Below are 12,109 nucleotides of genomic sequence, written 5' to 3'. Positions count from 1 at the left end.
ATTGTTGTGTCCGGCTAGGTACAAATAGGCAGCTGGTGGTTGGGGGCAGCCTGTTCCTGCCTGCTGTACCTGGCTGGACACAAATATAGGGCGAAGCCCCACGTCAATTTTTTTTAAAATAAATCCTTTATTTTAACACTAAATGACATTTGAGGAGTTAATAAAGATGCAGTCCCTAAATTATTATTTATTTTTTAATTAATTTTTCCCAAAACTTTTGACGTGGGCTTCGCCATATTTTTGTATGCCAGCCAGGTACAGCATCCAGCTTCTATGAACGCGCCATTTTCCGGGGTGGCTGCGGACTGCAATTTTCAGCGGGGGGGGGGGGGGGGGGGGGCAGAAAGCTTGGGCCTCCCTGCGCTGCAGATTCCATCCCCCAGCTGCCTAGTTGTACCTGGCTGGACACAAAAATAGGGAGAAGCTTCACGTATTTTTTTTTTTTAATCATTTCAGGAAATTCATGAAATAATTAAAAAAAATTGATGTGGGGCTTCGCCCTATATTTGTGTCCAGTCAGGTACAGCAGGCAGGAACGGGCTGCCCCCAACCACCAGCTGCCTATTTGTACCTAGCCGGACACAACAATATAGGGAAGCCCTTTTTTTCTTAATTATTCCATGAATTTCATGAATTAAAAAAAAAAAAACGTGGAGCTTCGCACTATTTTTGTGTACAGCCAGGTACAACTAGGCAGCTGGGGGCTGGAATCTGCAGCGCAGGGAGGCCCAAGCTTTCTGGGCCCCACCCGCTGCAAATTGCAGTCCGCAGCCGCCCCGGAAAATGGCGCGTTCATAGAAGCGCCATCTTCTGGCGCTGTACCCAACTCATCCAGGGCCCTGGTGCGGTGGCTCACTGGGTAATAAAGGGGTTAAGGCCAGCTTGGCATTATCAGCTGGCCCTAAGCCCGAAATTCATGGGGTCACGCCAATATTAGACATGACCACCATGAATTTCTAGTAAAGTATTTAAAAAAAACACAAACACCCAGAAAAAAGTCCTTTAATTGAAATAAACACACAATTCTTTATTGTTCTAAATTAAACCATACTTACCATCACGCCCATTCCAGCTGAAGCCAACGATCTCCTGCAATAAAAGAAAAATAATAAAGCAACCTCATCCTTACCTTTCCATGGCTCCCACGACGGCTCCAGCTCTGCTACATCGAGATGACAGGCTGGACCGCAGCAGAACGCTGCCATCCAGCCTGTCATCCCGCAGACACTGAGAAGCGCAGGCATACTTCCACTCCTCAGTGTCTGGCTGTGACGGCATCCAGATGAGCCGACAATGAACTCGGCTCACCTCATGTACGTCACTGACAGCGTGGGAGAATTCTCCTGCACTCAGCGCTTCAGCGTGAGAATTTTCCCACGCTGTCAGTGACGTGCATGAGGTGAGGTCATGTCCAATGAACTCGGCGCACCTCATGCACGTCACTGACAGCGTGGGAGAATTCTCACGCTGAAGCGCTGAGTGCAGGAGAATTTTCCCACGCTGTCAGTGACGTGCATGAGGTGAGCTGAGTTCATTGGACATGACCTCGGCTCATCTGGATGCCGTCACAGCGAGACACTGAGGAGCGCAAGCATGCCTGCGCTTCTCAGTGTCTGCGGGATGACAGGCTGGATGGCAGCGTTCTGCTGCGGTCCAGCCTGTCATCTCGATGTAGCAGAGCTGAAGCTGTCCTGGGAACCATGGAAAGGTAAGGATGAGGTTGCTTTATTATTTTACTTTTATTGCAGGAGATCGTTGGCTTCAGCTGGAATGGGCGTGACTGTAAGTATGGTTTAATTTAGAACAATAAAGAATTGTGTCTTTATTTCAATTAAAGGACTTTTTTCTGGGTGTTTGTGTTTTTTTTAAATACTTTACTAGAAATTCATGGCGGTCATGTCTAATATTGGCGTGACCCCATGAATTTCGGGCTTAGGGCCAGCTGATAATGCCAAGCTGGCCTTAACCCCTTTATTACCCAATGAGCCACCGCACCAGGGCCCTGGATGAGTTGGGTACAGCGCCAGAAGATGGCGCTTCTATGAACGCGCCATTTTCCGGGGCGGCTGCGGACTGCAATTTGCAGCGGGTGGGGCCCAGAAAGCTTGGGTCTCCCTGCGCTGCAGATTCCAGCCCCCAGCTGCCTAGTTGTACCTGGCTGGACACAAAAATAGGGCGAAGCGCCACACATTTTTTTTTTTAATTATTTCATGAAATTCATGGAATAATTAAGAAAAAAAGGGCTTCCCTATATTGTTGTGTCCGGCTAGGTACAAATAGGCAGCTGGTGGTTGGGGGCAGCCCGTTCCTGCCTGCTGTACCTGACTGGACACAAATATAGGGCGAAGCCCCACATAATTTTTTTTTAATTATTTCATGAATTTCCTGAAATAATTTAAAAAAAATTGACGTGGGGCTTCACACTATATTTGTGTCCAGCCAGGTACAGCAGGCAGGAACGGGCTGCCCCCAACCACCAGCTGCCTATTTGTACCTGGCCAGACACAACAATATAGGGAAGCCCTTTTTTTCTTAATTATTCCATGAATTTCATGAAATAATTAAAAAAAAAAAACGTGGGGCTTCTCCCTATTTTTGTGTCCAGCCAGGTACAACTAGGCAGCTGGGGGCTGGAATCTGCAGCGCAGGGAGGCCCAAGCTTTCTGCCCCCCCCCCCCCGCTGAAAATTGCAGTCCGCGGCCGCCCCGGAAAATGGCGCGTTCATAGAAGCTGGATGCTGTACCTGGCTGGCATACAAAAATATGGCGAAGCCCACGTCAAAAGTTTTGGGAAAAATTTATTAAAAAATAAATAATAATTTAGGGACTGCATCTTTATTAAGTCCTCAAATGTCATTTAGTGTTAAAATAAAGGATTTATTTAAAAAAAAAATGGCGTGGGATCCCCCATAATTTTAGTCTCTAGCGGAGGTTAAGCAGACGGCTGGGGCAGATGTTTGAAGCCTGGGAAGGGGGTAAAACCCACGGAGCTTCCCAGGCTACTAATATCAGCCCCCAGCTGAATACCTAGCCTTTACTAGCTATTAAAATGGGGGACCCCCCCAAAAAAAATGACGTGGGGTCCCCCCTATTTTAATAGCTAGCAAAGGCTAGGCAGACAGCTGGGGGCTGATATTAATAGCTCAGGAAGGGTGCCATGAATATTGGCCCCCTCCCAGGCTAGAAACACCAGCCGTCAGCCGCCCCAGAAATGGCGCATCCATAGGATGCGCCAATTCTGGCACTTAGCCTCGCTCTTCCACGCTGCCCTGGTGCGGTGGCAGGGGGTAATAGTGGTGGGGTTCATGTCAGCGCCAGCTGCCATGAAGCCCAGGTTAGTAATGATGGGTGTCTATAAGACACCCCCATTACTAACCTACAAAGTGTTAAAAAGAAAAAACACACTACACCCAGAAAAAAATAATTTATTTGAAATAAAACACCATTTTATTTAATTCTTAGTTTACTAAAAAAAAATAGTTACCTGTCCACGTTCCTGCGCTGATCTCCCATGCACAGCTGTCACATCTGGAGATGGTGACAGCTGTGCATGGCTGCTGTAAGCTCACGCTGCCGGGAACACGTCCGCTCCCGGCAGCGGGAGCCACTGACTGAGGTTACCGGAGTGCATTCAGGCAGCGCAGCTCCGGAGACCTCCTTTACGGCAGTGCTGTACCGTGGGAATTTCTCACGATACAGCAGTGCCGTAAAGCAGCTAACCGGAGCAGCGCTGCCTTAACTCTGGTGAACCCTTACGGCCCCGTCATTCTAGCGGCGGCAGCGGTTCAGAGCGGTCACATTCTATGTGGCTGCTCTGAACTGGAGATCTTCGTGGGACACTCGTGGACTGCTACGGAGGGGTAAGGATAAGGTTGTGGTTTATTATTTTATATTTTATTACAGGAGATCGATGGCTTCGGGGAATTAGGTGTCTAGGTGAGTATAGGTGTAGTTTTTTATTTTTTACTTTATTTTAGGTGGCGATCGGCGGGGACAGGTAATGTATAAACTAATTTCTTTTAGGTAACCACTGGCCACCAATGACATGTATCTAACATTTATTGGGGACACAGTAGGGCAATTTATATAGCAGGATCAGGCTGATGGGAACTATTGCTCCCATCGAGCTGATCCTGCTGGCACGAGTGGATGGGGGACAGACATAGGCCGATGGGAGTAGTAGTGTCACATCGGCCTATGTCTGCCTGCACGCACAGACACCCCGCACACACACCCCGCACACACACACACCCCGCACACACACACCCCGCACACACACCCCACACACACACACACCCCGCACACACACACCCCGCACACACTAATCATGACGGGTCTGGGAGGTGAGGCTGACCTGTGCGGCCGTGGGAAAGTTCATGTGAGTTCATGCAGTCAAGCATGAACTCACATGAACCCTCTGAGGGCACTGCGGCTACTTTAAATGAACAGCTGATCGGCATCACCTGATACCTCAGCTGTTCATTTGAAATAACCGGCGGGAAAGCGCAGCACAGAACGGGAAAGCCGGCGGTGAAGTCTTTTCACTGCCGGCTTCCCCGCCCGGGTCCTTCGCTCCTTGGTGCTGCGCTCCCCGCCCGGTCCTAATTTACGATTGGGATTGGAGGTGGCGAGGGGAGCGGAGGATCGGGGTGGGAGGCTGCGGGGAAGCAGTATGGGGCTGTGTGATTGTTTAAAAGCCGGCGGCTTTTTACCGCCCGCCGGCTTTTAAACAATCAGGAGAATTCTCCCACGCTGGGATGGCATTCTGATGACAAGCTGGATCGCAGCTGAGCGCTGCCATCCAGCTTGTCATCCTTCACAGACACTGCAGAGCGCAGGCATTATGGGAACTTCCGATTCCGGTATTCGATATTATAAAAGTATCGGAATTAAGTATCGGAATTCCGATACAGTGAATATCGGCCGATACCCGATATTTCAGTATCGGAATGCTCAACACTACTCCCGGACGCATGAACTAATCTGGCAAGTAGTGGTGCCAAGAAGAGACGCAGCTATGGTGATGGAGGCATACCACGACGGAGCTGGGCACTTCGGATGGAAGAAGCTGGAGTTCCTGCTGCGCGGGCGGTTCCATTGGGTAGGCATGAGAGGGACTATCGAGAGGTGGTGCAGAGACTGTGGCCCATGCAACCTAAGAAGGAGGGACCGTGCCAGCCAGAAGACTCCCCTGCAGTCCATCATCACCAGACAGCCGTTGGAACTGGTAGCCTTGGATCATGTAAAACTGACCCCAAGCAGAAGTGGCTACGTCTACGCATTAACCATCGTGGATCACTACTCCCGGTTCTTGGTTGTCGTCCCCGTCAAGGACTTAACGGCTCAAACAGCAGCTAGAGCCTTCCAGCAGCACTTCTGCCGTCCGCACGGATACCCGGAGCAGGTGCTGACGGACCAGGGGCCTGCCTTTGAAGCGGAAGTCTTCCAGGAGTTCTGCACCCTGTATGGCTGCCGGAAGATTAGAACAGCACCCTATCACCCGCAAACTAATGGACTTTGTGAGAAAATGAACCAGGTGGTGATAGATCTTCTGAAAACATTGCCCCTGGAAGAACGTAGTCTGTGGCCTGAAAAGCTGCCCGACCTGGTGGACCTATACAACCACATCCCTGTAGGTTCCACCAACTGTACCCCGGCTTACCTAATGAGGGCAAGACCTGGTAAGCTTCCTGTTGATCTGGAGATGGGAGTCCTGACACCCGAGGACACTTCACCAGAAGCAGACTGGGACACAGAGAGGCAGCAGCAGTACCGGAAAGTACAGGAGAGCGTGGAGCGAAGTCTCTGTCAAGCTAGGGAAAGACAAGAGAAAACTTACAACCAGTATGCTCCTGCTGTTCCCCTGGTGCCCGGAGAGCAGGTCTTGAAGAGGAAACGACGGCTCCACAAGTTGGACGACCAGTGGGAGAAGGACCCGTACACCGTACTGCCCTCAAGCCACGACAACCCAAAGATCTGTACAATCAGTAAAGACGGAGGGGAAACCACAGCCATTGTATCCCGGGATCACCTGAAGAAGTGTCCTGAACAGCTACGGAACCCTGAAGAGGAACAAGAAGACCCTCGACAAGTAGAGGAAAGGGAAGATATGGTTCGTACTGTGCTCGGAGACTTCCCTCGGTCTTGGACTCAAGTCAATGGTGCTGTTGTGGTACCCGTCCTCACGTTCCTCCAACCAGCATCCCCAGTGCCTACGGAGACACAGGTAGAGCTGGAAGAACAGCCGGTCCAGGAGGCAGAAGACCCCACACAAGCAGACCAGGAGAATCAATCCTCTGCTTATAGTGAGCCTGCCATACCCCTAGTGAGCCAAAGAGTCCGTAGACGGCTGCCCAGTTTACCCTTGACAGCTCCTATACCCTGTAGCTCAGGACCAGTCAGACAGCTCAGTAGGTCCACTAGGGTCACTAGAGGCCAGTTGCCCATACGGTGGAGGATCTAAATATTCAAGCTATTTTATTAATGTTTACCTGTTTATTGTTGCTTGTGTATAATTATGTGTTTCTAGTTATTTGTAGGAGTCTTTGGTGGATTTACCGGGAATCCTTTGTGCATATAGTTGGAGCGTAACCCAGGACGGACTAAAGACTGTTAAGGACTCGGGGCAGGACAGACCCCTACCTGGTTACGTCTCCCTGTTTTTGGTGAAATGGACACCCTTGTTTTCTTGAAAAACTGCACCCGGTTGCGGACACGCCGTGACCATTCTAATGTTTTTTCTTTATTGCGTTGTTTCTGTTTGTAATTTGTTATGTTACAAAAATATGTTTAGTCCCGGAGTACTAAATTTCACTAGGGGGGAATGTGACACCCCAGGGGTCTGGTTGCCACAGTAATAGAGATATTACGTCTGAGAGCAGGTGGGAGGTCTCTTGGTCAGGAATCCTATGCATGCCACACCTCCTGCCCAGTCCTGGGAGGGGAAGAACTTCCCCTATATAAAACTGGGGCGGAGGCAGGGTTAGTTAGTTAAGAAGAGGAGAAGCAGCTATAGGAAAGAGAGATCAGGAGCTCTGGGGAAGTCGTGCTAAAAGGAATCAGGGGCTGGCAGCTGTAGAGCTCGTCCTGATTGAAGAATTATCACCGGACCCGGAGTCCGAGGCTGTGGGGACTAATCCTTACCCAGCAGCAGAAACCGACCGGCAGGGGATTTCAGGTCCTCTGGCCAAGAAACCCGAAGGCACGGTCACATGTGTGGGACCAGCACCGCCGTCGTGGAGCGGAAGCCACTAGAAGGCCCCGAGTCACCGGCCATACGGGTGAGCACCACACGGTACACTCAGGGACGTGGGCTACTTTTACCCGCCTCTAGCAAGGTAGCCAGAAGAGTACAATTAGTTGGGGAGGCCTACAACTCCGCCTGGCCAGGGGAAATCCCATCTGCTCAAAGACTGACCAGGCCCCGATCGCTAGCCAGTACTCCGGGAGGGTCTATCTTTATCACCAGTAAAGACCCTGAACTACACCGCATCGTCTCTGAGTGGTTCCTGCTACCCCCATCATCCACGTAGGCTGCCCTGAGGCCATACCCCTCCCGTTGGGGGTTATACCATCTACGCTGCACAATCGTATCACCGGCCTCAGCGGTCTGCCCTGCAGCGGCAGCTCCATAGCTGCATTCAACGGGTGGCGTAGTCGTCCAACATCTACTGCTAATACTCAGCCACACAGTTTGACTCCCTGGGCACGGACCGGGTCACCGCCACGAGACTACTACCCCCAACAGGCCCGGCTCCGGGTAGTCCCCGCGTGCACAACGCTACACTAAGTAGGCCCAGGGGCGCGTCACGATCAGAGTCGCAAGGATAGCGCTGATCGCTTCACCAGATGCACTTTTTTTTCTGGGGGTTCCAATATGCTGGCATTCTGTTCTGATGAAGGCCTTTTGTAGACCGAAAACATTCAACTAATCGTTTGAGTGCATAATAAAAAATGGAACTTTTCACATTACTTCGAGTGCCAAGTTACTTTCTTTATATTTAAAGAGTAACTGTTATTACAGAAAATGTCCCTTTCTCAACTTAACTCCATACTCAAATTTTTTCCAACTGCCTGCCGAATTCTCAATTCCTTTATAAAATCCTCCTTTAGAGAGGTGAAAACAGGTTATACGTTTTACTGAGAGATTAGGTTACAGGAGGAATTAGCTTAAAAAAAAGAGAGAGGCACAGACACACAGAAACCATGCTGCTTCTAGTGTTTTATTTAACCTAGAGCTGGATTCACAGCTACACTGTTTATTACCACTTTTTATGTACATTTATTATATATATATATATATATATATATATATATATATATATATATATATATATATACATAAACTGAAAATAGTTTTGAAGACACATTTTAAAGAGTAACTGTTGTTTCAAATAAGTGGTACAAGTGAAGATGTAATATCTCTTATTACAGAAAATGCCCTTTTCTCAACTTGACTCAAGACTCATATTTCTTTCCGCTGCTTTAGAACACTCAATTCCTATCATTCCAGTGACTCGCATGGTTTGTAAACGCCGTCCTACTCACCGCATGCACTGGTCTGCTCCTCCCAGTGTCAGGCTATCTTGCTGAGCTGCCTCGTACAAACTTCCACCACTGCTACATTTCTCTATTGCTGGAGAATCTCCACCCGACTATAGTAAGGTGCAGCAGGAATTTAAAACCACTGGGTCCTGCAGAGTTTTGCTGCCCTGGTCTATCCCCTGCCAGCAGTGGTTATATTAGTCAGCTCCTCCCTCGACACCTTGCCTGAGCTTAGGTCCCAGTTTCAGTTTGCTACTAGTTCTCTGTTAAGGTGCTTTATAGTTTAGCCTCTCCTGTTACCGATCCGACTTGTTTACTTGTTTGGTATGACCTCTATGCTCCTGACCGGCTTCGTATTTTGAACCTGGGCTGCTCGCCTCAATCTCAGACTTTCTCACCACGTCTCAGTCTTCACCCTCAGTACCTCATGTTCTGCCTTTGACCCTTTGATCAGCTGTTGCAGGTTCTGGGACTGCCCTGGATTGGCACTTGGTGACTTCCCTAACGGCCCAAGCCTATCCTCACCATCAGAGGCTCTAGTAAAGACCAAGTAGTCACTTAGTGATGCCCCTCCAGGGTAAGACAGGCCAGTGGTGCAGTGAGTTCACACCCACCGTCATCGCAATTCCCTTTTAAAATCCTCCTTTAGAGAGGCAGAGGTGAAGACTAGTTGTATGTTTTACTGAGAGATCAGGTAAGAGGTAAAAGGAGGACGGAGCAGCTGCAAAAAATAAAAAAGTGAGGTACAGACACACCAAGACCATGTAGCTTCTAGTAAGAGTTTTATTTAAGCCCAGTGCTGAATTCACAGCTACACAGTTTATTACCAATGTAAATTTATCCTATATGTAAACTGAAAATAGCTATGAGCACAAACATTAAAGAGTAACTGTTGTTTGAAGTTTTTCATAAATCAATAGTAAAAGCTAAGATAAAAAAAAACCTCTTGTAATATTTGTAATTACAGAACAAAATGCTCTTTCTCCTGTTCCTCCTTCCACTGAATTCTCAATTCACTTGTAAAATTCATCTACGTAGAGGGGAGAGAAAAACTAAGTTAAAAAGGCACCGGCCCATAAAAACATTGCTGCTCTTCTAATTAGGGTTACAGCTCTTTCCAGGGCTGGATTCACAGCAACAATGTTCAGTAGTGCCCTACATTGTCTTCCTTGCTGCTGCTACTGCTTTTAATAGAATGTGAGATAGACAAGGGAGCAGGATAGCCTCTTCTCTATATGTACTGTCTATGGAAGACATTATAGCAGCTAGTCACTGCCAACTCTGGAGCTGACCTCAGGGAAAACTGACAATCAGAGATGGTGGCCGCAGATGGTACAACTGATAAATTCAGAAAGTACCGTAAGTTATATAATGGCAAGAATTGCTAGTCAGAGAAGACATCTAAGGTAAAATCATACATCCCTGCCTCATCATCACAACTCATCTCCATAGCAACTCTACCTATGATCCACTACAAGAAACTTCCCAGTGGAACCGGTAGACGCTATTTACAAATCAAACCATGGCTTCTAGACAGTCACCTTGGAGATGCCACGATAATGTCATTGTTACAGGAAACAGATGCTTCTCTGTCTCCGTGGTGAGCCATGGTGCATTATTACATGCCGGACTTAACCATTTACTGTTCCGAGGAAAATACTGTGCAATTGCCGATTTTCCATAGGTTCAATTTTTGCCTTGTTGTCCATGATATTTATCGGGCAATCAGAAAATCTGAAGGACAATTTTCCAAAATATATTCTTATTTGTCTAGTTCTTTTTTGGAGCCATCTAGAAAATTTACATTTAAGTTCCAGATAATATAATTGTTATCATTAGACATTATCACTTTCCTCATTTGGAGATTTTGATTCTGTTAACTGACTGCAGAGACAAAAAGAGATGATGTGCCAGTGCATTGTATAAGTGCAGGCATGTAGACTGCTGCATGATGTGGACAGGCCCCCTCCAATCTTGGAGTTGTTACCTACTCAGTGAGAAATTTGGCCTATTTTGTCCCTTTAGAAGAACAAGTTTCACTTTAAGGTACATATTGATTGTATATTTTTTTGAGGAGGAAGGAATAAAAAAAGAGCTATTCCAATTTTTTTAATAACTCTTCCAAAACTTGAAGGTGAGGTTTGTCCCACTGTAATAAGACCTTAAAGGATAATCTTTCACAACATGATTTTGGATTTTTTTTATCTGATGGAAGAATGACAAAAGGTCATGGTAAACTTGGCAGCCAGCAATGAGTCATAAAGCTCATCAAACCACAGTGAAGTCTTAACAAAACTTTTGGAAAAAGCCTACCCTAATATCTATATCATTGGGTTGTGAAATGGAAATAGTCATGATCCTCCACATTTGGTGGACCTTCAGTCACATATGCCCTTTTTGGAATTCATCCGGAGCCAGGCCCTGTTGAGATGGATTGGTTTTCCGTTTTCCTCATTCTTTCTCTTGGAGTAGACCAACTACCAAAAACTTAAAGCTGGCCATATATATATACATTAGAACATGTCAATATCAACAGGTTCGACCGACGATCTAGTGTGTATGGGAGTGCCGGCCAAATGATGGTCAGTAGAGATGTCAACCAGACATGTCCGATTTCGGATTGCCGATCGCATTGTTCTCCCGGAGATAAGCCACCGGCCGGTGAGTCAACCGACAGATTTCTGATAGAGAACACAGGAGCACTTTGATGACCAAGCGCTCATATATATGGGAGAGTCAGCTGAGATGGTTGTGCGACATCCAACTAATTCAAAACTTTTAAAACTCCAATGATGACCAGATCATACATAGTCCGAAACTGGAAGACAATTGGTAAAAAAATAGCAATTCCACCATTGCTTCCCATGCGGTAAAACTAGCATTTTAATTATTCTATGGTTATTAAGTCAATACCAAATATATTTTTTTCCCCTCCAAAACCAATGCTGCATCTATTCATGACCAGTGACTGCCGTTTAGCCCCAAGAAATTCCTTTTTTAATGCATCAAATAAGGTCTTGAGTGTTACCTCTTATGCATCATTATATCGGCACTATTTTATAAGCTTCCATCCTCCTACTCATCGAGCATATATAACCTTCAGATTTTGTTTTCTTCTTAATAATGTCTGTGTTGCCGAAAACATTTCTGGCTTTACCGATTTATGTCAAAAGCAACTTTCATGATGTGACACATCCTGCAGAAGGCACTTGTCAAAATTATGCGGCGCGCAAATATAATGTTGAATATTAAACTGATTTCTGTCCTTGCACTACCTTGAAAAATAAAGGCAGGATAAGACAAAAAAAAAAAGAAGCCAAACCGTTCTCATACTCATTTTCAGATCGGGAACCTATAAATCTTTAATTTCACATATTTTTTAATTTTTGATAAATATATTAACTTTTATTTCAGTTATGACAAGATTCAAAAACATCACACTTGATTTTTGAATTTACAATGTTTCCTTCACTCCCAAGAAAATGGGTCAAAACTAAACCAAATCCAGGATTTGTTAAAATGTAGGGAATACTGTAGGTTAGCTCATATGCCGCTTCTCCAGTGGT

At 46.7% G+C, this 12,109-nt stretch overlaps 1 protein-coding gene across 4 annotated transcripts in view; it reads right to left on the bottom strand.

Moving 5' to 3' along the window:
• The window catches only part of SYT5 (synaptotagmin 5), a 432,097-nt gene that overhangs the window by 172,697 nt on the left and 247,291 nt on the right, over positions 1-12,109 (bottom strand). The window contains exon 1 of one of the 4 annotated variants that reach the window (XM_073656365.1): positions 5,662-5,681. The exons of the other annotated variants lie outside the window; for them this stretch is intronic. The gene's annotated coding sequence lies outside the window, so the exon portion shown is untranslated. Of the gene's footprint in view, positions 1-5,661; positions 5,682-12,109 lie in introns of those variants that run through there. 4 annotated transcript variants of the gene reach the window in all.

The sequence above is a fragment of the Phyllobates terribilis genome, unplaced genomic scaffold, assembly GCF_046119375.1.
Source record: "Phyllobates terribilis strain yellow unplaced genomic scaffold, ASM4611937v1 Scaffold_12__6_contigs__length_324123572, whole genome shotgun sequence".
NCBI lineage: Eukaryota > Metazoa > Chordata > Amphibia > Anura > Dendrobatidae > Phyllobates > Phyllobates terribilis.
This window is presented reverse-complemented; position numbering and strand designations above follow the sequence as displayed.